The sequence below is a fragment of the Marmota monax genome, unplaced genomic scaffold, assembly GCF_021218885.2.
Source record: "Marmota monax isolate L192 unplaced genomic scaffold, Marmota_monax_Labrador192_F-V1.1 WCK01_AAM20220418_F8-fsc00055, whole genome shotgun sequence".
Classification (NCBI taxonomy): Eukaryota; Metazoa; Chordata; class Mammalia; order Rodentia; family Sciuridae; genus Marmota; species Marmota monax.
Window position 1 is genome coordinate 3715851 of NW_026695205.1, and position 18309 is coordinate 3734159.

The 18309-nt window shown below is 39.3% G+C and overlaps 1 pseudogene; it reads right to left on the reverse strand.

Annotated features, from left to right (window-relative positions):
- The window catches only part of LOC124083372 (importin subunit alpha-8-like), a 61111-nt pseudogene extending 43229 nt beyond the window's left edge, over positions 1–17882 (reverse strand).
- Positions 17883–18309: the final 427 nt, after the last annotated feature.

Consider the following 18309-nt stretch of genomic DNA (forward strand, 5'->3'; position numbering starts at 1 on the left):
GGTAACCCAATACCGTCGGGAAACGGGAGCAGGGGCCCGCCCCGGCCCCGGAAGCCAAAGTGTACGGGGCAGTGCAGGGACAAAACAGTGCCCCAGGGAGTGGGCGTCTCCGCCGCCTCCCACTGACCAACCCCTTTCTATCCGGGAACTCCCCAGGGGAACACCAGGAAGCGCAGGACTGGACCTCAGTTCCACCTCCCGAGCGGTATTAACTCCCCAAATGGGACCTCAAATGCTGCCTACTGGGGTTTTTGGACCCCTGCCAGAGAGGACGGTGGGACTAGTGTTGGGACGAGGTAGCGCAACTCAGTGGGGCTTGAAGATTCTTACGGGGGTTGTTGATGCTGATTATCAGGGAGAGATAAAGATAGTAGTAGAAGCTACCCAAGGAATTGTTATTCTTCCCCCCGGGGAGCGTATAGCTCAATTGCTGCTGCTACCCTTAGCTTCCATTCCTGGGCACACCCTCCGTGGGTCCCGGGGCGACGGCAGCTTTGGCTCCACTGGAACTCCCCAGGCCTTTTGGGTAGCTTATTTGGATTCGCGTCCCAACCTGACCATTGAGATACAGGACAAGGCTTTCAAGGGAATACTAGATACGGGGGCGGATGTCTCTGTCATTTCTGAAAAACAATGGCCACCTGCCTGGCCCCTCCAGAGTCCCTCAGCCCTATTACAGGGGATAGGACGGACCCGACCAAAAAGAAGTGCCTCCTTTTTAAAATGGAGAGATGGTGAAGGACATAGTGGCCATTTCCAGCCTTATGTGGTGACTGGACTCCCCACGAATCTTTGGGGGAGGGACTTGCTTCATCAAATGGAGGCTATTCTCACTACCCAGACTTTGAAAGGAAATAATGACTTTGTTAATGATTCAATGCTAGACCTGGGATGGATCCCTGGAAGGGGACTAAGAAAGAGACATGAGGGCAGAATATCACCCGTGGATCCAGCAGAACAGGTTACCCGGCGGGGAAGAGACCGGAGAGGACTGGGAAATTTATCCTAGGGGCCACTGAAGTGCGGCCACCTCCACTGTCCATTACTTGGTTATCAGATGACCCTGTGTGGGTAGAACAGTGGCCCCTAACTAAGGACAAATTACAGGCCGCTTCCCTATTAGTTCAAGACCAGCTTAAGTTAGGACATGTGGTGCCCTCTACCTCCCCTTGGAATACCCCTATTTTTGTTATACAAAAGGGGTCTGGGAAGTGGAGACTTCTTCAGGACCTACGAGCTATTAATAAAACTATGCAACCCATGGGACCCTTACAGCCAGGGCTACCCTTTCCTACTGCAATCCCAAAAGATTGGCATCTTATTGTCATAGATTTAAAAGATTGTTTCTTCTCTATCCCCTTAGACCCACGAGACCGAAAGCGTTTTGCTTTTTCCTTGCCTTCCACAAACTTTAGGGAACCTTACCAACGGTATGAATGGACCGTCCTACCTCAAGGGATGACTAATAGTCCTACAATGTGCCAATATTTTGTAGCTGAGGTTTTGCGACCCTTTCGACAGCAGTTCCCACAGCTCTACCTCATTCATTATATGGATGACATCTTACTGGCAGGGCCCAAGAAAAAAAGTCTTCTTCAATCTTATGAAGTCCTCCAATCCCTTCTAAAAGGGACAGGGCTGGTCATAGCACCCAAAAAGGTGCAGTTTCAACACCCTTACAATTATTTGGGATACATCATTAATAACATAGGAATCTTTCCCCAGAGACCCCAGTTCCAGATAAATCAGCTCAAAACTTTACATCAGTGGCAGACATTCCTCGGAGAAATACAGTGGCTGCGCCCATCCTTTCATATTCCAACTGGAGAGCTCAAACCCCTGTATGACCTCTTGCGAGGAGATCCTTCTCCTACGTCGTGTAGAGTACCTACACCAGAAGCCTTACGAGCACTGAGGCTAATAAAAGAGGCTCTGCAGGACATGCAGATTACGCAGATAGATTATTCTCTGCCCTTGTCATTTATAGTTCTACCTTCTAAAATTACTCCCACAGGAGTGTTCTGGCAAACGGGTCCCATTTATTGGGTCCACTTGCCGGCTTCTAACCCCCGGGTATTGACTCCCTTTTATGAGCTAGTTATTAACTTAATTTGGAAGGCTAAATATTTGGGTGATGTATTGTTTGGAAAAACCTTTGACATACTTATTCAACCTTACACTCAAGATATGATACACAAGTTACAACAAGAACATGACCTTTGGTGTCTTTTCCTGTACAGCTTCAAGGGTCAGATTGATAATCACTTCCCTAAACATAGACTTTTGGAGAGCTTTAAAAGGTGTCCCATTATCTTCCCAAAGATTATAAAAAGGGAACCTATTCCAAAGGCCCAAACTATATATACAGATGGGGCCAAAAATGGATTTGCTGTCGTTTTTGATGGATCTCAAATTCTCTGACAACCTGTGTCAGGTCAGTCGGCCCAAAAGGCGGAAGTTGAAGCTTTAATCATAGCTCTCAAAGTCTATAGTTCTATTCCTCTTAATGTATATACTGACAGCTTGTATGTAGCCAATCTGGCTCTAGTCATAGAAACAACATCATATATTGGAAAGCAATCCACCATCACAGAACAACTACAGGTAGTTCAGCTTCTCATTTGGGCTAGACGAGATCCTTTATACATTGGCCACATCCGAAGCCATTCAGGGCTCCCTGGACCTTTGTCAGAGGGCAACGCAAAAGCAGACGCTGCTACTCATGCTGTTGGCCTTTCCTGTGTGACGACCAAATATGATAAGGCCTTACAATTCTATAACAAATTTCATTTAAATGCACAGTCTTTACGCTTCCACACAGGATGTTCACGAGACCAAGCTTTACAGATTGTCTCATTATGTCCAACCTGTACACCATTTATTCATTCTCCTTCCCTTGGAGTTAATCCAAGAGGACTACAACCTAATGATGTCTGGCAAACTGATGTTACACACTTCCCTAGCTTTGGTAAGCTCTCCTTTATACATGTTTCCACTGACACATATTCTGACTTCATTTTTGCCACCTTACATACTGGAGAGAAGACTAAGGACGTAATCAGTCATCTTCTAAAAGCCTTTTCCTCCATGGGCACCCCACGATGCCTCAAAACCGATAATGGTCCCGCATATGTAAGTCAGGCGGTTCAACGGTTTTACACCCAATGAAAAATTAATCATAAGACTGAAATCCCTTATAATCCACAGGGACAAGCTATCGTGGAACGAGCCCATCAACATTTAAAAACTTATTTACAAAAAACAAAAGAGGGGGAGATATACCGGAATTGTCAGGGACCACAAGCACTTCTAAGCATAACCTTATTTACTTTAAATTTTTTACTCACTGACACTGGAGGGCGCACGGCTGCACAACGCCACTTTTCCCCTCCCACTGTACAAGATGCTCAAATAAGGTGGAAAGATTTATCCACCGGAAAGTGGCAACCCCCGGCTCCACTCTTAGCTAGAGTGAGGGGAGCTGTATGTGTTTTTCCCCCAGGAACTGAGAAGCCCATTTGGATCCCGGAGCGCTGCACCAAACCGGTGAATGAAAATTCAAGACAAAATGAAGTTCCCAAGATGGCTGATCCTGCCGCTGTTGTTCTCACCCCTTCAAGTGAGTGCCGAGACACACCTCATGAGCTGGACCCCGCTTGTGGCATTCCTTCTGGACAGGTTTGCTGAAGGAGGGCTTGACCCCCCACCTGGGAATATTCATGAATATCTTTTTGGAGCCCCTTGTGAGTGTAAGGGAGGGCCCCGGCACTTGGCCCCCTCTGGTTATATCCAGAGCATTGATTGTGGGACTAAAGTAGCCTACATGGCGGCTGAACTCAATGAAAACATCGGAGGATTTAAGCAACCAAAATGGGTATGTGTTAATAAGCCCGGACTTGTTGTCCCTAATCCGACCGAGACTCTTGGAAGCTGTCCCACCACTTGTCATTATACCCCGGCAATGCACATCTCCTGTTATACATCGGCCTCAATTTGTGTTAATAATCAAGGAAAACAGTATTTTGAGGCCATCCTAACTAACACCCGTGGAGAATGGGGGACCACTTATAATTATATTCCTTTTCTTGGTGACCGGGGAGGGGAAGGCATCACGACTCGGTTAACGGAGGCGGGATGTGAGGGCGTCGTGGGTAAACCCTCCTGCTGGCCCATGCAGGCCCCTATCGGAATCTCTGACGGAGGGGGACCCACTGATGCTATCAAACACCTTCAGGTGATTAAGCTTTTAAAGCCAGAGATCCCTAAGCCTACATACAACCCCTTGATATTGCCCAAATCCCAGTTTCCTGATTTAGATGCCAATACATTAGATATCCTAGAAACTACCTTTTCTTTACTTAACAGTTCCAACCCTACCCTTGCTGGTGATTGCTGGCTCTGCATGACGGCAGGTGCAGTCATGCCATTGGCGGTTCCCATCAATTATACCATTGATGATGACAACACATGTCAATCTGGGCTACCCTTTAAGGTACAGCCTCTAGGTGGTTTTATGTCATGCCTTCTGGGCATGATGCAAAATAATACCTATGATGTTGATGTTGGAGTCTCTTCCTTTGGAAACTGCTCATTAGTAAAGAATTACTCCTCACCTACTCCGCCCATTTGTCCCCCTAATGGTACAGTCTTTATGTGTGGTGGAAATTTAGCTTTTCCCAGGCTCCCAGCAAATTGGACTGGTGGTTGTGTTCTGGCATTACTGCTTCCTGATATCACGATTATCTCAGGAGATGAACCCCTACCCATTCCTAGCCTAGACATCTTAGTTAGAAGACACAAGAGAGCTGTGCAGGCCTTACCACTCCTTGTTGGCCTTGGAATAACCGCTGCTGTGGGTACAGGCACGGCAGGATTGGGTACGGCTATACATTCTTACCGCCGCCTATCTCAACAGCTTATAGATGATGTGCAAACCCTGTCGGGAACCATTAAAGACTTACAAGACCAGATAGACTCCCTAGCAGAAGTAGTTCTTCAGAACAGGCGGGGTTTAGACTTGCTTACTGCCAATCAAGGGGGAATTTGTTTAGCCCTTGGGGAGAGGTGCTGTTTTTATACTAACAAATCTGGCATAGTTTGCACAAAAATTAAACAACTCCAAGAAGACCTAGAAAAAAGGAGGAGGGAATTATTTGAGAACCCTCTCTGGACTGGACTTAATGGATTTTTGCCTTATCTTCTTCCCTTATTGGGACCATTGTTAGGCCTCCTTCTAGTAGTGGCAATAGGACCCTGCATTGTAAATAAGATAGTACAATTCATTAAGGATCAAATTAATATCTTAGCCTCTAAGCCGATACAGGTTCACTATCAACGCTTGAAGATGGATGATCGCCTCTCTGAGATATACTTCAGACCGATCCGAAGATGAGTGTCCTCCTTAAAAGAAGAACTCCTGCCATATCTTTTCTCTATGCATACCTCTCCCTCTTGCTTTCCTGTACTAGGATCTTTGCTGTCTAATCTCTCGGTCCAATCACATCTGCCATTCGGTGGTGACGGTCATGGGTCCCGTGGGTGGAGACGGTTAAGCGTTCACCGCAATAATGTCTTGATAGGTCATAACACCTTGAGCTGATCTTGTAGTTCCCAGTGATGGGCAACTTTCACGCTTGCTGTGCGACCTAAGACAGGGAATCGGGGCCTTCCCAGAGACGGGTAAGCATCGCAAGGGCTGTGAACGACCTAAGACAGGGGCTACTTGATTCCCACTGGCATGCAAAAAACAAAAGAGGGGGACTTGTTGGCAGCAGGTCCACCCTGGCCCCTGGAGCCCTACCTCCACTAGTTTGTTCTGCATGCCAGTGTGGCCAGCTCACAAGGCCATGGCGAACTTGCGGTTTTTCTGTTCCTGCTTGTCCGTCTGAGACATATGTATCCCACGGGAATGCCTTGACCTTTTCTGGTCTGATGGACTTATTGTTAAGGGAGGTTTCGGTACCTGACAATAATAGATGTTGAAACTAAATTTCTCCCCCCTCCCTCCTGCTTTTGGGTAGTTTTCCACTTCTGCTGCTTGGGGTATAAAACAAGGTGTGTTAGCAATAAAGATTATTGACTCCTGGATGAAGAACCTTGGTGTCCTGTGTGTCTTTTAACCTCGCCGTCCCTCGCCGGACTCGGCTCCCTTGGCCGGACGCGGCAAATTTGGATCTTAATTATCTCCCAAAGGCTCATTTGTTAAAAGCTTGATTCCCCAGCTTGGCACTCTTGGGAGGTGGTAGTAATGTTTAGAGCTGAGGCCTAGTGGGAGGTCTTTGGGTCATTAGGAATATGCCCTTCATGGGGATTGTGGGATCCTGTTCCTTCCTCTTTCTCTCTTTTGCTTCACAGTCATGAGGTAATTTTGTTTTGCTACATGTTCCCTACAATGATGGGCTGCCTCACCACAAATTCAAAAGCAATGGAGTCAACTAACCATGGAATGGAACCTCTAAAACTATGACTGAAAATAAAACTAATCTCTTTTTAATTAATTTATTTTTATACATGATAGTGGAATGTATTTTGACATATTAGACATATATGTAGTACAACTTCTCTTTCTTCTGGTTGTTTATGGTGTGGAATTACATTGGTCATGTATTCATATATGAACATATATGAACATAGGAAAGTAAAGTCCAATTCATTAAATTAACTTTCTTACTCCCATCCCCCCTCCCTTCCTTTTATTCCCCTTTGTATAATCCAAAGTACTTCTCTTTTTCCCTATCCCCCTCATTGTGTGTTAGCATCCACATATCAGAGAAAACATTCAGCCTTTAAACCTAATCTCTTTAGAAGTGGGTTATCACAGGTATTTGTTATAGTGGCAGAAGGCTGACTAACACAGATAAGTAGGTAGACAGATAACATAGGGCAAGTCAGCTTAAACATCACAAAACAGCCTTATTATCATTTTATTCAATTTAATTTAAATTTACCTCTTTCAATGTTCTCCATTTTTCATTTCTTTTAAATAGTGGGGATTAAACCATGGGCAGTTTACCACACCCCAAGCCCTTTTTATTTTTTGAGACAGGGTTTCACTAAGTTACTTAGGGCCTCCCTAAATTGCTAGGCTGACCTTGAACTTTGGGTCTTCTGATCTCAGCTTCCCAAATCACTGGGATTACAGACATGTGCCACCATGTCTGGCTCTATTTATTTTTCTGCCTCTGATTTTCCTTCAATTGGAAGAATACCTAGCAGAATTTCCTTTAGTGTCATCATTCAGTTTCTGTTGATCTGAAAATTTCTATATTTTAATTGCTATATCTAAAGGCTATTGTCAGTTGGCAGAGCCTTCTATTTTAGCTGTCACTTTTTCAGCACTTCAAAAATACCATCCCACTATTTTCTGACCTTCATTTTTGTTCTGAGAAGTCATCTATAAGTCTAACTGTTACCTTTTTTATGGTAATCAGCCTCTTTTCTCTAGCTGCTTCAAAGATTTTTTTCCATTTGATTTGATTTATGCAATTTCTCTGTGAAGTGTCTTTTTATTTAGCTAACATGGGATTTGATGGACTTCTATGTATTGATGTCTTTCATCAATTCTAAAAAATATCAGCTATCATCTCTTCAAATGTTTAAAAGATATTGCAAAATATCACCTTTTACAGCTTTTAATTTTCTGGCAAATTTTTCTGAGTTAGCTGTTCTGTTCATCATAGTCAGCATCATTATTTTTTAGATTGTATGATAGGCTATAAAATATTTCAATATTCACATCTCTAAGAGTTTGTATATGTTGATTTCTTTTTGCTAGTTTTCCAAAATTATTTTGTCCCACTGTCTGCTAGTTTTGTTTTATTATATTGAAGAAACCCAAAATATTTCTTCCCAAAATATTAAAGATTGTTGAGCTAATTACAATTAAAACACAGGGGGGCACTTTCCTGCCTTTTGTTTGCTTAACAGCAAGACATAAATTCTTCAGTACTGGAGATAGCTGCTTATCAGTTCAAAGATAGCACCAGCAGACACCAGTAAAATCTGAGAGCAGACCTTACTTCATTAGAAGACAGACCTTCCCTGTCTTTGATAGCTATACTTGATCTCTCTTATCTTTTCACTATTCTAAGTTCTTCCTCTTTGTTAAAATGCCATTTAAGCAGGCTCCTAAGCCAGGGAGCTGAGTTACTTTTCTCCCATCTGATGGGCATGGCATACATTGGTAAACAGGCTTGTTTTTTGTTGTTTTGTTCTGTTGTGTTGTTGTTGTTGTTTTGCTTTGCTTTCTTTCTCTCATTAATCTGTCTTTCCTGCCAGGAGTGTGTCTCATCTACAGACTTATCTGAGGTGGACAAAAGAATATATAATTTTCTCCCCACCAGTGTTCAATGTTTTATTTGTAAACATATTTATAGACACATTTAAGACTACAGCTATTATTTTTCTCATGATAATACTTAATTTTCTTCTTCTTGGTTCTTGTGGTCTAGGATCACCTTATTCCAAGTTTAAGAATCAAGATATCCCCAAACTCTGATTCTGGTCCTCTTAACTCCCCCAAACACTGTTCATTCTATCAACTGCCAATTTAAGAGGAGCAAAACATGATGCTGGTGTTTCTAGACTGCCCTGTATCTCAGTTCTGTAACTGTCGATTGTCTTGCATGGACAGTTTTATATATATACATTTGATTTTTCCAATAGAAGCATTTGCCCTAATGACAGTCTGGTATTATTGGTCTCTACTTTTCTATAACTAAATTCATCTCATTTTTGAGTCTCTTACTTGGTAGTGAGGGAAAGGAATTTGAACTTTCCAACTATAGTCTTTTAAGCTTTAAAATAGCAAATTGCCAGTCACGGTGGTGCACACCTGCAATCCCAGCGGTTCAGAAGGCTGAGGTAGGAGGATCACGAGTTCAAAGTCAGTCTCAGCAAAGGCAAGTGAGACCCTGTCTCTAAACAAAATACAAAATAGGGTTAGGGATCTAGCTCGGTGTTTAAGTGCCCCTGAGTTCAATCTCCAGTACCAAAACAAAACAAAACAAAGCAAAAAAAAAAAAAAAAAAAAAAAAAACAACAACAAAAAAAACCAGCAAATTCAACCTCCCATGGAAAGAAAAAAACAAACTTTGGGGGCAAATATTGAGTGTTTTTTAAATTTTTGTCCACCCCTTTGCCCCAGATGTGATCAGGTATAATTGAAAGCTTAATAATCCTTAAAGAAATGAGGGAGGTACCTTGAGTTCATATGTATGATGTTAGACTAACCTCTAAAACTCACTTTTTCCCAATACTGAAATCAGTAGGAATGTTAGTGAGACTTCTATCACTGCAACTAAATACCTAAGAGAACCAACTTGAAGGAGGAAATGTTTATTTTGGCACACAGTTTTACAGGTTTTAGTCCGTGGTCACTTGGCCCTGTTGCTTTAGGCCTGTAGGGGCACAACACATCATGGCCAGAGCATGTGGTAGAGAAGGGGCGCACTACTCCTGGCATGTGGAAAGAGAGAGAGAGAGAAAGGGGCATAGGGTCCCCATATTTCCTTCAATGCCCCCCAATGAACTAATTTCCTTGTATGAGGAAATTTCCTAAGATTTCACCACCTTACAAGCATTTAAAATATGGGTTTTGGGGGGACATGTAAGATCCAAGCAATAGTGATAGATAATGAAACTCTTGGTCCATTTTCTATGTACAATTAGAGTGAGCTCTTTCTGATCAGTAAATTTATACAATTTCCCATTTTTCACTTGGATCTAAGTTCATGGAAATATTCAGATCACTTATAGAAAATGAAAATGCTATAGATTTATAAAACTTAAATCATAGCATATAAATTTCAATACCATTACAAGTTTATCAAATTTATTAACAGAGTTGCAAAGTATTGCTTATATTTTTTCACTTTTCTCAGTTTCTTGTGATTTCTCCCTCTTCATCCTGAGTTTTTTGTATTTACATTTCCTCTGTCCTTCTTGAGAGGATCAGCTATTTAATAAAGTTTGTTTTCAAGAAATAAGATTATATATTTACTCTTTTTTCCTGCCTCATTTATTAGTACTTTTATCTTTAGTTGTTCCTTTTTTTTCTGTAGGGTTATTTGTTCTTTCCCAACAACTAAGATCAATATTAATTGGATTTATTTTAATTATTTCCCCTTTGCTAATGAAAGTAATTATAGGTATACATTGTCTTCTGAGTCCACCTTTTAGACATGGAGGATATAAAGAAAATTTTCATCTGCAATTCGTTGAATCCTTCTAGCAACCACTCTCATAAATAACATTATTTTATTTTTAATTATAATTATAGAATATGGTCTCTATTCTTTTGATATTTTGGATTTATTCAAGGTTTCCTTTATGACCTACCACATGGAGAAAATTTATAAATATTTTATGAGTTAGAAGAAACTGCACTATCTGTTTGCTAGGTGTAGAGCTGAAGAAAAGTATACCAACTAAAACAATCTTATTAATTCATTGCTTGTCTCCCTATCGCTCTACATATTTTTTCTCTATCACACAAGGATAGTGAGGTTAAACATTTTTCTATTAATATTATATTTTATACATTTTCTCTATATTTCTGAAAAGAATTTTTTGACTCAAATATTTGTAACATCTTCATTTTGATTATATCCTGAATTATCATAAATGACCTTTTTATCATGAATTCGTTTTTCCAGCATTATGATTATAAGTTCCTTTTTTTAATAGCTTTTTTTTCAAACATTTTTTTTCAGGTGTAGTTGGACACAACGCCTTTATTTTATTTACTTATTTTTATGTGGTGCTGAGGATCGAACCCAGGGCCTTACACATCTGAGGCGGGCGCTCTACCACTGAGCTACAGCCCCAACATTTGTAAGTTCTTTTATTGCATTTTACACTCATATTTTTAATTTGAATCTTTGTAAAAATCTCTTTTAAATGTTTTACTTATTTATTTATTTTTATTAGTGCATTATGGAATAGTGGAATTTATTGTGACATATTCACACATGCACTTAATTTGATCAATTTCTTTTCCTAATATTGTCCTTTTTCTTCCTATTTTCCTCCCCACCAAAACCTTTCCTTAACTGTATTGAACTGGATTGTTTGTTTGTCTGTTTGTTTTTCATTAGTCCTCTTTGTACTCTTTCTCTCAGCTATGTTCATTTTCACTTATGACAGAAAACATGTGATCCTTCACTTTCTGAGCCTGGCTTATTTCATTCAACATGTTTTTCTCCAGTTCCATCCATTTTCTTAAAAATAACATAATTTTGTCTTCTTTATGGCTGAATAAATCTCTATATTTTTTATATATACCTCATTTTCTTTACCCATTCATCTGTTGACAGATACCTAGGCTAGTTGCATAACTTAGTTATTGTGAATTTCACTGCTATAATCATGAATATGCATGTATCACTATAGTATGCAAGCTTTCATTCTCTTGGAAAATTTCTGAGTAGTGATATAGCTGGGTCAGATGATGGTTTCATCCCTAGTCTTTTAAGGTTCCACCATACTGATTCCCATAGTGGTTGTACTAATTTACAATCACACCAACAGTGTTTAAGTGTTCCTTTTCCCCTATACCCTTCTCAGCACAAAATATTTCTCTTATAAACAGCATATAGTTGCTTTACATTTCTTTATTTGATTGTTTCTTTATTCAGCCAATGATTTTAGTCATTTTAAGTTATGTATGTGTTTATGTGTGAATATATATACAAAGCAAGTTTTAATTCTGTATTATTTTGTAACATTTTTCATTCTTCATTGATATTTTCTTTGATTTATAACTTTTATATAGTTTCTCTTTAATTTGTTTGCTCTTCATCCCATCTTCTGACAAAGAATTTTGGAAGCTATACTATGATTTTTAATTTTTAATAATTATAAACTTTAAAATTTTAAATAAACATATTGTTAGGGTTTAGATACTAGGTATCCCTTGACAGCTTGAATGTTAGACAGTATAAGAAGGATTAGCAGTGAAATGATTGGGTTATGAGAGTCTTAACTAAATCAGGAATTAATCCCCTGATAGGGATTAACTGAGTGGTAACTGAAGGCAAGTATGGTGTAGCTAGAGGAGATAGGTCATTGGGATTGTGCCTTTGGGGGTATATATTTTGTATGTGGCTAGTGGAATCTCTTCCTCTCTTTGCTTCTCAGTGCCATGTTCCCAGCTGCTTTCTTCTGCCACACCCTTCCTCTATGATGTCCTGACTTACTGCAAGCCCCAAAGAGTGAATTCAGCCATCTATAGACTGAGACCTCTGAAACTGTGAGCCCCCCAAATAAACTTGTCCTCCTTAAAAAAAATTTTTTTAGGTCTTTGGTCACAGAAGTGAAAAACCTGACTAATGCACATATATATATTCCTCAGTTTCAGAAACAAAATCGTAAAAGCATGACAACTCTCAATTTTTGGTCATGCTCCAAGATTTTATATAATTATTCCCAAATTATTATTTTTGTATTATGGAGTTTTTGTTTAAATAATCATAACTGCAGTCTGCTTTAAAATGTTTCTGCTTTTACTGAAGTTCATGTTGACAACTAATTGTTTATACTAGATCTTCTTCAGTTATACACAATTTTTTATTTTATTTTATCCTTTGGTGAAGAATTTATTTCTGTTATTGCTCATTATAATTTGGAGACAACTTAGATATAGAATTCTTGGCTTACTCCTTTCGGTCAAGTATCAATTAACAAAATTACTCTTTTTCCCCAATACCAAGGATTGGATCCAGGGTTGTTTTACCACTAATATACCCCTGAAGCCCTTTTTTTATTTTTTATTTTGAGACAGGGCTTCAATTGCTGAGGCTGACCTCGAACTTACGATCCTCCTGCTTCAGTCTTACTGAGTTGCTGGGATTAAAGGAATGTCCCACCATATTGGGCAATAAATTATTCTTGAGTATCTACATGTGTCAGTAATTGTGTTAGATGGTAGAAATAGAGAAACGATACCTGCCCTCACAAGAATGATGTTGAAGAAGTAATTTCAAGGGAGTTAAATATTTAAAAAGGTGGCAAACAGGGTGACAAAATAATCTAGAATAAAAAAATTAATATAAGCTTAAATTTAACTTTCAATGTGAAGAACAAAGAATAAAAATATATTGACACTTTATAATCACTATTATTTATGGGGTATAATTTGATGTTTCAATATATTATATATTGTATATTAATTCAATCGGAGTGCTTAGCATTTCATCACCTTATGCATTTATCACTTCTTTTGGGGAGACATATTCCTGAAGAAGTGAGACTTAAGACCTAAAGAGTGAGTAGGAATCACAGGGTAAGTGATGAGAATAGGATGGAAGAAAAGCAGGTAGATGGTAGTTCGTACAAAAAGCTGAAGAGGAAAAATGACAGGTTTTCAAAAAAAATTCAATAAGAAATACCTTATCTACAGAGACCTTAAAGTAAATTAAAAATTGCTAAAAATAAATATATTTTTATTAGCAGTATGGGTCAGCCATTCTAAATAATATCAATAATAAAACACTCCTCCCCACACTTCCAGTTCCAGTTGGGACATGTAAAAAGCATGAAAGTAATTATTTCTATAGTGAAGAAAAATCCAAAAAATCAATTCTCCTTGGACCTATCAGGGAAGGGTGGTTGCAGTACAAATCACATCCCCCAAAGAAACCAGTTTAAAACTTCTGACCTGAATTAGAAACTTTCACAACCATAATCTGGTAATGAGATAGTAGGGACAAAGGATATATGCACTCCTGGTGCTTGGTTCATAACCTGAGAGTCACAGAAAGGTCCCAGATTAGCTTACTATTTGTCAGATACCAAATGAGCCTCATTTATTCACCCTGAAGCAGTACCAGGTGCATCACTAGAGCTAGGGTTCTTGAACTTAGCTCATCAGGGCACCATTTATAACCCCCCTGCAAGTAGTTATTGATGCTATCTCTTTTTAGTTATAGTAATTAAGTACTATAACTAAATATAAATATCTCTTTTTAGTTATAGTAAAAATCTTTCACTAGAAAGAAAGACACTTTCTTGTTGAAACTGTGCCTCCCTTCCTAAGTGGAGGCCACAAAATAGGGACATTTCCTGTGTATTCATACTCAAGTAACTTGATTTCATTTCTATTGTCAATTAGTCAAAGTACCCAGAACCCAGAACTTGTAGAAACATTTATAAAGTCATTGTGATGAAGTGACAGAGTCTAAGTTTGGGCTGATGTGAAAGCGAGAGGCTCCAAGGTGCCATGATCCTGGAGGGACCTCCATGTTTTCATTAGGCTTACCTCCAGAAAACCCATTATATTCTCAGGGGAATAACCCAAGCAAGATCCCCTGTGATTCTGGCAGGATTGGGGGAAGAGAGAATAATAACCATGTAATCCAGAGAATTGTGACAATAAAGGCATACTTTCCAAAGGAAAAGTACACTAAACCTATCCCACCTGTGGTAAAGGCAATTTGTGACTCTTGCCCCATTCACCCTTCCTGTCTCACTTATAGGAAGAAAAACACCAAGAAATGTTTGTGCAGCTCATAGTCCATTGACACATTCCCATTAAAAAGCTAAAATTTAATCACAATCTTCAAGAAGAAATTGCCCTTCACATACCTTATACCACACCCACAGGCCTTGAGTGCGATAACAGTGGGTTATAGCTGAAATGGTTCCTAGGCACAAACCCTCTCCAAAGAGGTCTTAGGGAAGCCAAATAACAACAAGGGAGATTTAAAACAAAGACATACAAGAATTTGAAGTTTCTAACACCTATAGCTACAGCAAATGTGAACATAACCCAATATCTAGCCAGATTAATATAAAATTTCACACTAAAGATCTTCTACCCAGGGCTGGAGTTATGGCTCAGCAGTAGAGTGCTCGCCTAGCTTGTGTGAGTCCCTGGGTTTGATCCTCAGCACCACATATAAATCAATAAAATAAAGGTATTGTGTCCACCTACAACTAAAAAAAAATGTAGAAAAAAGATCTTCTACCTAATTTTTATTACCTAATCCAACATGTCCAATTTCAACAACAATAACAAGATCACAAGCCATGCTAAAAGGAAAGAAATTTGAAGAGAAAATGCAACAGAAATACACTCAGATATAACACATTTTGGAATTACCAGACAGATAATTTAAAATAACTATAATTAACATGCTAAAACCTGTGATACGCCCTTCTCGGTCTATTCCCTGAGGACCTTAAAAGAGCATACTATAGGGATACTGCCACATCAATGATCATGGCAGCACAATTCACAATAGCTAGACTTTGGAATCAACCCAGATGCCCTTCAATAGATGAATGGATTAAAAAACTGTGGCATTTATACACAATGGAGTATTACGCAGCACTAAAAAATGACAAAATCATGGATTTTGCAGGGAAATGGATGGCATTAGAGCATATTATGCTAAGTGAAGCTAGCCAATCCTTAAAAAACAAATGCCAAATATCTTCTTTGATATAAAGAGAGCAACTAAGATCAGAACAGGGAAGAAGAGCATGAGGAAAAGATTAACATTAAACAGAGACGAGTGGAGGGAGAGAAAGGGAGAGAGAAGGGAAACTATGGAAATGGAAGGAGACCCTCATTGTTACACAAAATTACATATAAGAGTTTGTGAGGGGAAAGGGGAAAAAAAAAAAACAAGGGAGAGAATTAAACAACAGCAGATGGGGTAGAGAGGGAAGATGAGAGGGAAGGGGAGGGGGGATAGTAGGGGATAGGAAAGGTAGCAGAATACAACAGTCACTAATATGGTATTATGTAAAAATGTGGATGTGTAACCGATGTGATTCTGCAACTTGTATTTGGGGTAAAAAATGGGAGTTCATAACCCACTTGAATCAAATGTATGGAAGATGATATGTCATGAGCTTTGTAATGTATTGAACAACCAATTAAAAAAAATAACAAATAAATAAAGAAAGAAAGAAAGAAAGAAAAAGTAGAAAATATGCAGAAACAATGTGAGCAGGGTGATAGAATTAAGAATTAATGGGAAATACTAGAAATAAAAAACACTATAACAGAAATGAAGAATTCCTTTTAAGGTCTCATTAATTTGTACATAGTTAAGGAAAGAATCAGTGAGCTTAAAAATAGGTCAATAAAAACTTTGCAAACTAAAATGTAGAGAGAAAAAAGAATTTTAAAAAAAAAGAGTTGGGGCTAGGGTTGTAGCTCAGTGGTAGAACATCTGCCTAGCATGTGTGAGGCACTGCGTTTGATCCTCTGCATCACATAAAAATAAATAAATAAAATAAAGATATTGTGTCCATCTACAACTAAAACATCATCATCAACAACAACAACTAAATAAATAAATAAATAAAGTGAAACATCTAAATGCCATGTAATCAAACTGAAATTTTAAGGAAGCAGATAGATCCCTAATAGTAGAGTTTGTTTTGCTTTTTTTTTTCTGAAAACAAGAGATTCCAATCTATATGAATCAGCATAATAAGGGAGTCCCCTTTGCTTTAACTCTTAAAAAAAGTAACCTGAAATAACCTAATATTAACCAATCAAAATTTTTATATTGTTCTTTTTACTTATTCCCATCTCATAAACCCACTGCCCAGTGGGAGTTATTGTTATATTTTATAGAATGGAGACTACCCTAATTTATGAATTGCATACAAGGGCCAATTAGACTTACAACTAAATTTGTTGTAATTTTGTCTTTTGACCACATCCAAACTATGAGATGATTTCAAGTAGCATAAAATATGTGTAATTGGAATACCAAAATAAAAATAAAAATAAAATGGAGAATATATATATATATATATATATATATATATATATATATATATACACACATATATATATATACACACACATACATACACACACATATGTATATTATTTGAAGTGATAATGGCCAAGAATTCTCCAAAATCAATGATAAATATTAAAGCACAAATTCAGAAAGTTCAGGGAACATCAAGCAGGATAAATACGAAAAAAAAACCCTATATTTCAGCATATTGTATTTGAAAGAATTCCCCACGCAAAGACACTTCGCCAGGAGAATTCCAATTTTGTTGCAAAAAGCTGTGTGCTTATATAGAACTAAGGGGGAGATGGTAGGGCTTAGATAAATGGCAGGCAACCCGTTTATTAGCAAGTTCTTCCAGATATCAGCTCTGGAGCCCAGGAATTAGTTCTCATTGGGGCTAAGGTTCCCCGCCAGTGAGATTTGAAATTGGCACTGGCGGGAGAGTTCACACAGGCAGGAACTTTTCGCACCACTGCAGAAAAGAAGAAGGTAGGAAGAAGAGGTCCTTAGGCGCCATGTTGGGGTTTTTTCTTTGGGGTATGGCTGCCGTTTATACTTTTCCCAACATTCCTCCCTTTTTGTTTTCTTAGGAAGTGGGGCGTCGTTGGTCAGATCCGGCTGCTTCCTGCTGTGTGGGGGCGCTGTGGGGCCTAGAAAGGGAAGTGGAGGAATGCTCGGGGGGCAGGTCTGGGGATATCATGGCAGCCAGAAATAAAACCCAGTGGCTATAGACAGCTACTTCTGTAGGGGTGAAGTCTATGAAAGTTCCCTGAAGCCACAAGTTGTCGATGGCATGGAACCAGTCCTGGATGGAGGAGATTGTTGGTATCAGCCACTGGTCCTGTAACAGAGACTCTAGGAAATACTGGAAGCATTGCCTGGACATGGCGTCACCAGCACCTGAAGAAGATCAGAGCGAATAAAAACAGAATGAAGATAAAAATTAAAGCAAAGGTCAATTTTTGGCAGAAGTTCCATGTTGGGGGACTGACAGAGAAGAGGCCAAGGGCCATGAGGAGGCTTAAAAGGACATAAAGACTCATGAATCCAGGATGGCAGATTAAGAGGTACTCCGAGCTCGTTGTCTCCCGCTGTCTGATGTCCGTTGCATTCCATCGTGCCTGGTAGTGAGCTTCAGCACTGAGTGAACTGTTCTCTTGGAGATGTTGGGGGTTCATCGGTCATCAGAGGCTGGTAGTGCCTAAGCAGAAGCTGGTTGAAAGTTTGATTAGAAATTTTTTGCAGTTGGGTTTGAAGGAACTTCATTATGCAGGCAAGAGAGCACAAAAAAGGAGCATCCCAATAAGGGGCCCCAAGATAGGTAGTAAGTACGTGGCAAGAGAGGATTGGAAGAACCCCGTTATGGGATTGGAGGAGGTGGGTTTGAGCAATTGGGTGGAGAATTCCTGCAATTTAACAACATTTTTTTCTATTAGCCCAGACTCATTAACATAATAGGAACATTCCTCTCTGAGGAACAGGCATGTACCCCCTTTTTCTGCAGTGAGAAGATCAATTGCCCTTCGGTTTTTGTAAAGCCACT